General features: G+C 41.6%; 1 pseudogene; it reads left to right on the top strand.

The window, feature by feature from the left end:
- The first annotated feature begins 1200 nt into the window (after nucleotides 1–1200).
- On the top strand, nucleotides 1201–2903 carry LOC114617505 (annotated as a pseudogene).
- The last annotated feature ends 10737 nt before the right edge of the window (nucleotides 2904–13640 follow it).

Genomic DNA, 13640 nt, shown 5'->3' on the forward strand with positions numbered 1-13640 from the left:
TAGTCATAAGAGAGATGCCTCAGTCCTGTGTGTTCTCATTCCTTGTCCTGATCCTGCATAACTCTCTCCAGATTATAGAGATGGAGGAAAAAATATGGAAGAGACCAAGACTCCATCACACCTTATAAAAAGGTAAGAAATCTTTGTCTTATGGAATTTTGCAAATCAGAATGTGAACTCAGGGTCTGGGGATCTTCATACTGAAGATGATACATATGCAGTGTGGGATTTGTAGACAGCCATGTTGGATGTGACACTAAGGGACATGTGATACAGAGGCAATGGAGGGACTCTAAGAGCACAAGTGCCATATTTACACAGACTTAAGGGACTCAGGATCTGCTGGGTGGGGCTGATACTTTTGCCTCCTATCTTTTGCAGCATCACCAAGCAAACTGTCGAGGATTCCACATCACAACCATTTTGGAAATCTAGTCAGAAATTGGATCACCTTCCTCTCTCTCAGCTGTTGTCTTACCTCAAGCTCCTGGAGGACTTTATACAGCACAAATTTAGTCAACTTTTCTGGGACATATCCTCTATTTTCTCTGAATCAGTTGTGGCTACTGTCCATGTCCTTAGAAGTCCAACGTTGGGAAAACATAAATCTGTGAGGTTTATTGATACCTGTGGCCCTGCCCAAGCTCTGTCCCAAGCTATAGGGCCTCAACAGCATTTCCAGGATCAGTCATTACCTCACCAACCTGTGAAACCAAACTTGCTTGGTGTGAAACCAGTCCAAGAAGAGAAAATCCTCCCAAGCTATACACCAAAACAAATACCTCCTTGTTTGAAATGCAGGAACTGTGCAGTGCCATGTCCTCCCACTGAGAGGAAGATACAGGCATCCCTACCAATTGAAAGCCTGCTCTGGAAACAGGGACTGTATTCAAAAGACACCAAAGGTTATAATGACCAAAAACCCATTAGCAAGCATGCTGGGAACTTGCCAAAGGGCAGCCTGAATACTAACAATATCAGGCCTGCCTCCATCCTTCCCGAGCACTGCAGCACCATAAGGAGCCACAGGCAACTACTGTGGGAGAACAACAAGGAACTCCAATCAGTTTCCTCCCATTCAGAAAACTGACTCGACTTCAGGGATAACTCCTTGATCATTATTCCAAAAGCAGGCCTCAACTCTCCCAGCCTGCCCATCCCTCCATCCTCTACTCTGAAAGCTGCAAATGTAGCAAAATGATGGGGCCTATGAACCCTGCTGAGCATCATTCCCTGCTTGACTCAAAGACTGAAAGGAAGCTGGCATCAAATATCTTGCAACTTGAGGCAAGGGATCTGACAACATCTGGGCTTCCAGCCTCAAACCTTCCCCAGGTTGTGTATCCCTCCTCACCCATCTATGATTTGAATGCTGAATAGTTTTTCAAGGATTCCAGGGCCCTGAAATATTTGCATCACCAAGATCCAGGAGGGACATTCTTAGAAAGTGCATCAGCTGCCAGGCTAGAATGTGCTGTGTCTATACACTCACCTCTAGAGGGTCAGGAGACCCGAAGAACCCATCCACCTGCTGCCAGCTATGGGGCCTCAAAGGCCCATCCAGATCCATTGCAGAGATATCTCAGTTTTCAGTGACCTGCTTTCTACTTCCAGGCCAAAAATCCCCAGCAGGGCTGGACTATCCTAGGCATTGGAAAATCCTGAAACCAAAAACCAACTGCAAAATAGCTAAGCATGTACCACAGAAGAGTTTTCAGGAGATGGACTCACAACATAGCCCCCAGAATGTGACAATGGTAGGCCCTAGAGAAAGGGTCCCACCTTCAGGGACCATAGGAATTAATACAGTTGAGTTGAAAGAAGAGCCACCTTATGCATGGAGAGTGAGCCTAGGATTCAGTGAGATTCACAATCAACATCAGTCCCAGGGTCTTTGGGTCTTTAGTGGCCAACAAAAGCCCAGCCCATTTCCAAACACCTACCCCACAACACTCACAGAACTCAACTACAAAAACAAGGGTACAGTAAGTTTATTTTAAGTCCAAACAAGCAGCCAGAGGCCTGGCCTGTGAGATGACACCCAGACAGCCCCAGGAGAGTACACCCTGCTAAGGTCAGCTTGTCTTCACAACACACTTGATCCAGCTTCCAGATTATATGCCAAAGCACCAAGACTTCCCAGGGCTTATGTGATGCCTTCATGAAGAGACAAGAAAGGGTGGATACTCAAAAGAACAGAGTCCTGAAGGATAAGATGGAAATGAAGGACGTCAAGGGGTTTCTTCCCCATGATGAGGGTCAGAATCCTATAAGATCTAGAGCCATAAGCCAGGGAGAAAGGCTTGGAAGAGTAAGGCCTCCTATCCCGAGCTCCACACAGCTCAAGGATACAACCAAGACTTGGATACCAGAAAAATAAGAGGCTACATCTAAAAGCTCTTGGAAGAACTTCCCAAGGGATGCTTTACAAGATGGAAACCTCAGCACAAAATACACTGGGTTAGGGGATTCTTTAAAGAACAATCAACCCCTACCAGGTAATGAGCAGACACAGGAATTCTTAACAAGAAAAATACTCATCTACAATATGATAGCTGAACTGCAATCCCTTGTGAATGTTATATTTCAGATCTTAGAGAACACTGAAGGGGACTCATCAAGGCACAAGGATATAAAGTTGAATCACTGACATCCCAGCAGGGTGAACCATCCCACTCTTCTGAGAGTCTGTGTGACACAAACCATAGCAGAGCAGCAACCAGAATGAGCTGTGGCCATGCCAGCACTGATATGCATAGCTATCCCTTCAGATATAGGGGAACTGGAGATGAACTGCAGTCAGGGATTAAATTTCAGAGAGCCAACATTTGAGTTGGGACCAACATTTGAGTCAAGAGAAGAGAGGGATGTGCTTTGACTCCACTCACCTTGATACAGGCTAAGCCCCTATCAACACTTACCTCAGTCTGAGTGATACAGCAGTGACTATCCACAGTCTGCCTTCCTCATTGACTAGAGCAGGGTCAAGAATAGAATCTGCAATGTGTGACCTTGGGTGGTTACTGAGGACCATGTCACACAGGCCTGCACAGTAACACAGCAAAGCCTGCAGAGAAACCACAGACACCCCATTGAGTCCACTCAGTGCCCTCCCTGGAGACCTAAATCTATCCTGTCCAGGCCATCACCTTGCTGACATGTGGACATGCAGCTCACATGATGCTGTACCAGTGCCACTGTGGTTGACACAATGTTTGTCAGCTTGTACATTGTTTCCTGGTGGAAGATTTCAATGCAGATATTTGGAAACCTGCTTTCCTACTTTACATTCCTTCCAGCTCTGAGACCAAAGACCCTATCACCATCCATTGTCTGTCAAAGTTCAACCTCCTCTCTTTCCCCCCACAATTTTCTTTCAATTCTGCCTCTCTCCTTCCAAGCCCTGAATGAAACAATCCATTTTTCATCTCCCCCTGCTTCACCAGATCTCAACTCCACTACTTCTTTTGCCTTTTCTTCATATATTTGTTTTTAGTGTAAAATAAAGGAAATATAGCCAAACCTATATGTGATATCAACTCATTAGTAGAAAACAAACAAGTAGACAAACACCCAGGGTAAACATGCAGGGTAATGTCAGCCCCTCAAAGCCCATGTGCTCCTCTGTCATCACCACTACATCCTGTAAAGTATGTCACCTTGATTTAAGTTCCTCCTCACTTAAGTAAAATCTTGATACCCTGAGTTTGTACTGCTCATCTCAGCAGCCTGGCTCACTCATCCTGTGTCTCCTCTCTGTCTGGCATCTTCCATTTAACATGGCAGCATAGGATGATGCAGCCTTGCTCGGTAGAGCCACATCTGAATCATTCATATTAAGTAGTTTTACACTATTTTATTGTACCCAGATTTCTCTATTCACTACAAAGTTGGAAGATGTTTGCATTCCCTCATTTAATTGCTGTAACTTCCCTGGAACCTGCTTCCTCCCTGCATGATGCTAGCAATAGCTTGTACACTTTGGGACTCCAGTTCTGGTGTACAGAGGTTCCCTCTGGCATATGGGTGCACTTATTTTGTGTCCCTTTCAATCCTCTTTTCCCAACTTCACTCACTTCAGTCACTTTAGTATTAACTGACGTGGTCTGGGACGTTGTTATGTTTGGTGCCTGTTTTCATTTCTGTTTGATTACATGAAGCTGAGCCATTCCCCCACTCTAAATAGCTTTTCTCTTCAGTGATTTATAGGAACGTATATTCTGGATGTGAGCACTTTATTGGTTGTACATCTTGGGAGGAAATTACTCTTTGCCAAGCACTTTCCCCTGGAAATTGAGTTACACATGGGTGTGAGCCTCCATGTGAGTGCTGGGATTCAATTCCTGTTCCTCTCCTAGGCAGCCAGTTCCTTTAACAACTGAGCCACCTCTCCAGTCCCATAGATCCCAACATTGCATGGGAGGACTTTAACTAGTTAGTCTCTGAAAATAATTTCATTTTCCCCTATATTTTTGTATTGCTGTCTAATTCCTAGGAGAAAAAAAAAACCTTAAATTTTACCATGATATTATTGAATCTGAAAATAGTGTATTGAATTCTCATTTTCATAAGGTTAGAATATATTTTGATTACAATAACCAGTAACATTATAAAACTGATTATTTTACACTGTGAGGATGATGCTACTGTTTTAAGATTAGGTCTATTAAATGTATCTTTATGTAATCGTGTATAACTTTACCTTCAAGGCCCCTCTACTTGTATTAGATATTTTTCTAAATACTAGTCATGTTTTAAAATTATGACTACTAAACAAGTATATTTTTGTGTTTTTATTTGATTTGCTTTCCTTAAGACTAAAATAGGAAGTTGGGTGGGTGGTGAGGGAGAATTTTGGGAAAAGTGGGAGGAAGGGAAACATTAGGAACAAAATATGTTGTAAGAAATATTTACGCCGGGCGGTGGTGGCGCACGCCTTTAATCCCAGCACTTGGGAGGCAGAGGCAGGCAGATTTCTGAGTTCGAGGCCAGCCTGGTCTACAGAGTGAGTTCCAGGACAGCCAGGGCTATACAGAGAAAACCCTGTCTCGAAAAACCAAAAAAAAAAAAAAAAAGAAATATTTACACTTCCGGTCTGGGGCCGAGCATAGAGCAGGTCACAGGCGGCAGCTCCATACCCAACCCCAGAAAACCGAGAGAAAGAGGGACTCCCAGGAGCTTTAACTCAGGCAGCATCCCAGGTAAGGAAAAAGCAGCACTTGCTCCAAACAGGGAGCAACCAGGACCCACTGGGACCCAGGAATTTGCTCCTGGCCCGGAGCATGGACTCCATCCAGTCTGAGCCCGAGCACTCGGCAAATCCCAGGAGTCAGCTCTGCACCCAATCTCACAGAACCCAGAGGAAGTGGGGCTCTCAGTAGCTCTAACTCAGGCAGTATCTTAGGCTAGGAGGTGGCAATACTTGCCCCCAATCAGGGAGCAACCGGGACCCACTGGGACCCAGGAATTCACTCCTGACCTGGAGCCCGGGCCCCTTCCAGTTTCCACCTGAGCACAGAGCACATCTTGGGCCTCAGCTCTAACCCCAGCAGCAAAACCCATCCCAAACAGTTCTGACACAACCTAGATAATAGGAAAGACAGGCCCCAGTCAGAGACAGCACAGATAGCACAAAGGTGATCCAGATGGCAAAAGGCAAGCGCAAGAACACAAGCACCAGCAACCCAAGGTACTTGCCATCATCAGAACCTAGTTCTCCCACATTAGAACGTCCTGAACTCCCCATATCACCAGGAAAGCAAGAACCAGATCTAAAAATCACTTCTAATGATGATGCTAGAGGACTATAAGAAGGAAATAAATAACACTATCAAAAAACTTGAGGAGAACACAGGAAAACAGGATGAAGTCCTTAAAGAAACACAAAAATCCTTTAAAGAATTACTAGAAAACACAAACAGATGAAAGAATTGAATAAAACCATCCAGGACATAAAAATGGAAGTAGAAACAATAAAGAAATAACCAAGGGAGACTACCCTGGAGATAAAATACCTAAGAAAGAAATCAGGAGTCATAGACACAAGCATCACCAAGAGATAGAAGAAAGAATCTCAGGTGCAGAAGATACCTTAGAAAATATTGACACAACTGTCAAAGAAAATGCAAAATGCAAAAAGTTCTTAACACAAAATATCCAGGAAATCCAGGACACAATGAGAAGACCAAACCTAAGGATAGTAGGTATAGAAGAGAGTGAAGATTCCCAACTTAAAGGGCCAGTAAATATCTTCAACAAAATTATTGAGGAAAACTTCCCTAACCTAAGTAATGAGATGCCCATAATCACACAGGAAGCCTACAGAATACCAAACAGACTAGATCAAAAAAGAAATTCCTCCCGTCACATAATAATCAAAACACAAAATGCACAAAACAAAGAAAGAATTTTAAAAGCAGTAAGGGAAAAAGGCCAAGTAACATGTAAAGGCAAACCTATCAGAATTACACCTGACTTCTCACCAGATACTATAAAAGCCAGAAGATCCTGGACAAATATCATACAGACCCTAAGAGAACATAAACGCCACCCAAAGCTACTTTACCCAGCAAAACTCTCAATTACCATAGACGGAGAAACTAAGATATACCATGACAAAACGGAATTTACACAGTATCTTCCCACAAATCCAGCTCTACAAAGGATAATAGTAGGAAAGCTCCAATACAAGGAGCCCAATCATACCCTAGAAAGAGCAAGAAAATAATCCTTTTCCATCAAACTCAAAAGAAGATAACCACACAAACGATGTCTCCACTATTAGCAAAAATGACAGGAAGCAACAACACCCTCTCCTTAATATCTCTTAACATCAATGGACTCAATTCCCCAGTAAAAAGGCATAGGCTAACGGACTGGATACGCAAACAGGACCCAGCTTTTTGCTGCTTACAGGAAACCCACCTCAGTGGCAAAGACAGACACTACCTTAGAGTAAAAGGTTGGAAAACAAATTTTCAAGCAAATGGCCCTAAGAAACAAGCGGGAGTAGCCATTCTAATATCGAATAAAATCGACTTTCAACTTAAAGCTATCAAAAAGGATAAGGAAGGGCATTTCATACTTGTCAAAGGAAAAGTCAACCAACATGAACTCTCAATTCTGAATATCTATGAGCCAAATACAAGAGCATTGACTTTTATAAAAGAACCTTACTAAAGCTCAAAACACACATTGCACCTCACACAATAGTGGGAGACTTCAACACCCCACTCTCAGCAATGGATAGATCATGAAAACAGAAACTAAATAGAGATACAGTGAAACTAACAGAAGTTATGAACCAAATGGACTTAACAGATATCTATAGAACATTTCACCCTAAAGCAAAAGAATATACCTTTTGCTCAGCACCTCATGGTACCTTCTCCAAAATAGACCATATAATTGGGCACAAGACAGGCCTCAAAAGATATAAAAAAAATTGAAATAATTCCCTGCATTGTATCAGATCACCATGGTCTAAGGCTGGTCTTCAAAAATGACAAAGACAATGGAAAGCCCACATTCACATGGAAACTGAACAACACCCTACTCCTTGATAATGAGGTAAGGGAAGAAATAAAGAAAGAAATTAAAAACTTTTTAGAATTTAATGAAAATGATGACACATCATACCAAAATCTATGGGATACAATGAAAGCAGTGCTAAGAGGAAAATTCTTAGCTCTAAGTGCCTACAAAAAGAAACTAGAGGGAGCATACACTAGCAGCTTGAAAATGCACCTGAAAGACCTAGAACAAAAAGAAGCTATACACCCAAGAGGAGTAGAAGGCAGGAAATAATCAAACTCAGGGCTGAAATCAACCAAATAGAAACAAAAAGAAGTATCCAAAGAATCAATAAAACCAGGAGCTGGTTCTTTGAGAAAATCAACAAGATAGATAAACCCTTAGCTAGACTAATCAGAGGGCAGAGAGACAGTATCCAAATTAATAAAATCAGAACTGAAAAGGGTGACATAACAACAGAAACTGAGGAAATTAAAAAAATCATCAGATCCTACTACAAAAACCTATACTCAACAAAATTGGAAAATTTGGATGAAATGGACAATTTTCTAGACAAATACCAGTTACCAATGTTAAATAAGGACCAGATAAACCATCTAAACAGCCCCATAACCCCAAAAGAAATAGAAGCAGTCATTAAAAGTCTCCCTACAAAGAAAAGTCCGGGACCAGACGGTTTTAGTGCAGAATTCTATCAGACCTTCAAGGAAGACCTAATTCCAATTCTTTTCAAACTATTCCACAAAATAGAAACAGAAGGTACACTACCCAATTCATTCTATGAAGCCACAATTACGCTCATACCTAAACCACACAAAGACCCAACAAAGAAAGAGAACTTCAGGCCAATCTCCCTTATGAACACTGATGCAAAATTACTCAATAAAATTCTAGCGAACTGAATCCAAGATCACATCAAAACAATTATCCATCACGATCAAGTAGGCTTTATCCCAGGAATGCAGGGTTGGTTCAATATTCGGAAATCCATCAATGAAATCCAATATATAAACAAACTCAAAGAAAAAAAAACACATGATCATCTCACTAGATGCTGAGAAAGCATTTGACAAAATTCAACACCCCTTCATGATAAAAGTCTTGGAAAGGTCAGTAATTCAAGGTCCATACCTAAACATAGTAAAAGCAATGTACAGCAAACCAGTAGCCAGCATCAAACTAAATGGAGAGAAACTTGAAGCAATCCCACTAAAATCAGGGACTAGGCAAGGCTGCCCACTCTCCCCCTACTTATTTAATATAGTATTGGAAGTCCTAGCCAGAGCAATTAGGCAACACAAGGAGGTCAAAGGGATACAAATTGGAAAGGAAGAAGTCAAAATCTCACTATTTGCAGATGATATGATAGTATACTTAAGTGACCCCAAAACTTCCACCAGAGAACTCCTAAACCTGATAAACAATTTTAGCAAAATGGCTGGATATAAAATTAACTCAAGCAAATCAGTAGCCTTCCTCTACTCAAAAGATAAACTGGCTGAGAAAGAAATTATGGAAATGACACCCTTCACAATAGTCACAGATAATGTAAAATATCTTGGTGTGAACCTAACCAAGCAAGTAAAAGACCTGTATGACAAGAACTTCATGCCCCTGAAGAAAGAAATCGAAGCAGATCTCAGAAGATGGAGAGATGTCCCATGCTCATGGATTGGAAGGATTAATATAGTAAAAATGGCTATTTTGCCAAAAACCATATACAGATTTAATGCAATCCCCATCAAAATTCCCACTCAATTCTTCACAGAGATAGAAAGAGCAATCTTAAAATTTATTTGGAATAACAAAAAACCCAGGGTTTCGAAAACTACTCTCAAAAGAACTTCTGGAGGAATCACCATCCCCGACTTCAAGCTGTACTACAAAGCAATAGTGATAAAAACTGCATGGTATTGGAACAGAGACAGGCAGGAGGATCAATGGAATAGAATAGAAGACCCAGAAATGAATCCCCATACCTATGGTCACTTGATCTTTGACAAAGGGGTTAAAACCATTGAGTGGAAAAAAGATAGCATTTTCAACAAATGATGCTGGTCCAACTGGTGGTCAGCATGTAGAAAAATGCAAATTGATCCATACTTATCTCCTTGTACAAAGCTCAATTCCAAGTGGATTAAGGACCTCCACCTAAAACCAGCCACACTGAAACTAATAGAAGAGAAACTGGGGAAAAGCCTGGGACACATAGGCACATGTGTTCCTGAACAGAACGCCAATGGCTTGTGCTCTAAGACCAAGAATTGACAAATGGGACCTCATAAAACTGCAAAGCTTCTGTAAAGCAAAGGACACAGTCAATAGAACAAAGTGGCAACCAACAGATTGGGAAAAGATCTTCACCAACCCTACATCTGATAAAGGGCTAATATCCAAGGTATACAAAGAACTGAAGAAATTAGACTCTAGACAATCAAAGAACCCTATTAAAAAATGGAGCACAGAGCTGAACAAAGAATTCTCAACTGAGGAAGCTCGAATGGTTGAGAAGCACCTAAAGAAGTGTTCAGCATCCCTAGTCATCAGGGAAATGCAAATGAAAACAACACTGAGATTCTACCTCACACCAGTCAGAATGGCTAAGATCAAAAACACAGGTGACAGCACATGTTGGCGAGGATGTGGTGAAAGAGGAACACTCCTCCACTGTTGGTGGGATTGTAAACTGGTACAACCACTATGGAAGGCAGTCTGGTGGTATCTCAGAAAATTGAACATAGTGTTACCTGAGGACCCAGCTATACCACTCCTGGGCATATACCCAAAAGACGTTTCAACATACAACAGGGACACATGCTCCACCATGTTCATAGCAGCCTTATTTATAATAGCCAGAAGTTGGAAAGAACCCAGATGCCCTTCAACAGAAGAATGGATGCAGAAAATGAGGTACATTTATACAATGGAGTACTACTCAGCTATTAAAAACAATGAGTTCATGAAATTCTTTGGCAAATGGATGGAGCTGGAAAATATCATCTTGAGAGAGGTGACCCAATCTCAAAAGAACATACATGGTATGCACTCACTGATAAGTGGATATTAGCCCAAAAGTTCACAATTTCTAAGAAACTATATATAGACCACATAAAACTCACATAGAAGAAGGAAGACCAAAGTGTGGATGCTTTGGTCCTTTCTAGAAGGAGTATCAAAAGTTTCAACCAGAGCTCCCAAAGTCTAAACCACCAGCCAGAGAGCACAAAGGGAGGGACTTATGCACCTGTATAGGGAATTGAGGGTGACCTTGTTAGACTTCAGTGAAAGTGGAGGGCCATGGTCCCCGAAAGTTTGGATCCCCTACTGTGTGGGAATTCGAGAGCAGGGAGATGGGACTGGGAGGATGTTTGGAGCACACCCTCACAAAAATTAGGAGGAGGGGGTAAGGGATAAGGGGTTTTGGGGGAGAATGAGAGAGGAGATAACATTGAAAGGTAAATACGTATAATATCCAATAAAAAAAAACCACACAGATAAAGGGCCTAAAAAAAAAGAGAGGGAGAGAGTTTACTTATTTTAAATTATTTTCAAAAGTTTCTAGGAGTTGCTAATTGGCTAAGATCCTATTTTAAGCTCTCCACAAAAGAATTTAAGTATCTGTTCAATATTCTCAAGAGAGAGGTAAACCCTAATTTTCCTCAACAATTAATTGACAAAAGAGAGGTAATCTCACAAAAAGTAGAAGAAGCTATTACTAATAGATATATTATATAGTCTGATTAGTTGTCAGCGGTGCTATAACATTCCTTTGACAAAAGATTATTAATATAGATTTATATATCCTTAAATAGGGCCTTCATGACACTCTGAGTGTGGAAGGAGCAACTGTTGGCGCTTCTGCCCTGATTTTACAAGAACTCTGAAAAATTGGCTTTAAAAACAAAAGAGGGGGAACGGTACCCCCTCAGAAGGAGTCCCCTGAAATACTCTCCATCATACCTTGTTCACTTTTATCTCTTTAAAGCTGAAAGCTCATGGCAAATCTGCTGCTGACTGCCTCTGGCACCACCAAGACCAACAAAACTTTGCCACAGATATGGGGAAGGACCCTCTTACCCTTAAAGAGAATGGCCCAGACCCAGTTCCCTTATGGGGCCAAGGACTGATATGCCTGTCCGATACCACAGAAGGCACAGCTAACCGGCCACCAAAAGGATTAATGAAATAAATAGATACCCCCACAAAGCCAGGCCTAACCATAAATACGATGAATAAAAATTTACATCCAGGGAAGAGAAATCTTCCTGAGAATTCCTTTTTTTTTTTCCTTTCCGGGTAAAAATGAATCATCTGTGATGTCTGCTGTTAGAAGTTCTAATCCAGATGCTGGCCTCCGAACTTATACTACTCAGACATTTGAAGGGCCACTGACAAGAACATCAAACAGCTAGAGATTGACATCACTAATCTGAAAAAAACCCTCGTTTCGCCGTCTGAAGAGACCTCCTAAAATCACAAAGATCCTTATTGGACTTGATTTACTCTAGTACAATAGAAAAGGTTGTATACAGCTCTTGACTGTGTACAACCCTCAAAGAAGAAGGTTGCCTTTACATAGACAAGACAAGGAGGGTTAAAGAGAGCATGAAATAGGTAGTGAAGGCCCTGAGAAAAATCAGAGAGAGAAAGAGATAGATGAATGCTGGTACAAGAATTGGTTTGCAGCCTCTCCAAGGTTGTCAACCCTATTTCCTTCCATCTTGGGACCATTATTTGGGTTCTTTTTGCTTTTTTCTGCTGGTCCCTGGCCCTCAAATAGGCAGACTAACTCTGTGTTACAACAGATAAATAATTTGGTAGCAAAACCTATTCAGATACATTATCATAAGTTAGCTATGGAGGACCACGAGACTCAAGATGAGGTTGTTACTTTATACAGGGTGTTTCCAAAACCCATCTCCACCCAACCTAAGAGGGGGGAATTCTGCCCGTAGACCAAGCAGAGAGGGGCCACCCAGAACCCCCTCTGACAGGCGATCTGAATTCTTGCTTAGGCTGCGAGGCTAAGCACTGCAAGGGAATATCAATAAAAGATAAAAATATCTCTCTGGGTTCCCTGAGGGACAAGCCTGACTGCATAGGGGTTGATGTCAAAAGTAGCCCCTCTCCACGAAAAAGACATCGGGACGGGTATGGCCCTCATGCCTCACTGGACAACGACAGGGGGACTAGAGCCATTACAAGGTCCCCTTCAAATACTGGAGGTCAGGCCTCTATCCCCGCCTTCGCAAGTTTAGAATTGCCACAGCCCTTCTATACTTAGAGAAGGGAGGAGATGTCAGGGGCAGCCCTGCTTACACACTGTAGGCCTAAAATCAGCCATAGGCCTAAAATCAGCAATAGGCCTGTCATACATGTATACTAACACCAAGTCTTGGGTCTCAGTGGAAAAACACTGAAACAGATGGCTATAAGCTAATGTCAACAGGCAGCTTTTGTGGAAATTTATAAGCCTGAGTAGTCATAGACCTTGTAAATAGGTAGTCTTGGCAGACAATACCAACTTAGATAAGGACAAGTGAGTCATAGGCAGAGTCATAGTGAATTGTCCCCTGAACCTTCACCTAGACGATACCCAATTATGATGATATCTGTATTCCCCCTGAACACCCACACTCCAGTGTCATTCCCTTCCCCACATCCTGCCTTTCTGTGTTTATAACCCCTGTGTGAATTAATTACGATTTGAGAAAAAAAATTTAAAAAAAGAAAAAAAAGAAATATTTACATACAAAACAAACAATGCTTGGGAAAATAAAACCAGATGTGTTCGTAGACTCTGCTCAAATAAAGATAACTAAGATTTCTTTTTGCTATATGGAAAAACATTTGATGGCTGCATATTGAACAGCTAACCAGCTATTTTGCTCACTTCTCAAAGCTTTCCTCTCTGTTCATTTTCTTATAGATTCTTCTGTTAGTAATGACATGTCCTATCCAAGCTCCACCCCACTTCACACTGAAACTCCATTCCCTGGTGTGACTTGGACTTTGAGACTTAATTGGGTTACAAGCATGGAACCTCCTAAGTAGCATGATACCCATGTATATAGAAACAGAAAAGAACTTCTATGTGTTCTATCAAC

The sequence above is a fragment of the Grammomys surdaster genome, unplaced genomic scaffold (assembly GCF_004785775.1).
Source record: "Grammomys surdaster isolate TR1022 unplaced genomic scaffold, NIH_TR_1.0 137, whole genome shotgun sequence".
Taxonomy (NCBI): domain Eukaryota; kingdom Metazoa; phylum Chordata; class Mammalia; order Rodentia; family Muridae; genus Grammomys; species Grammomys surdaster.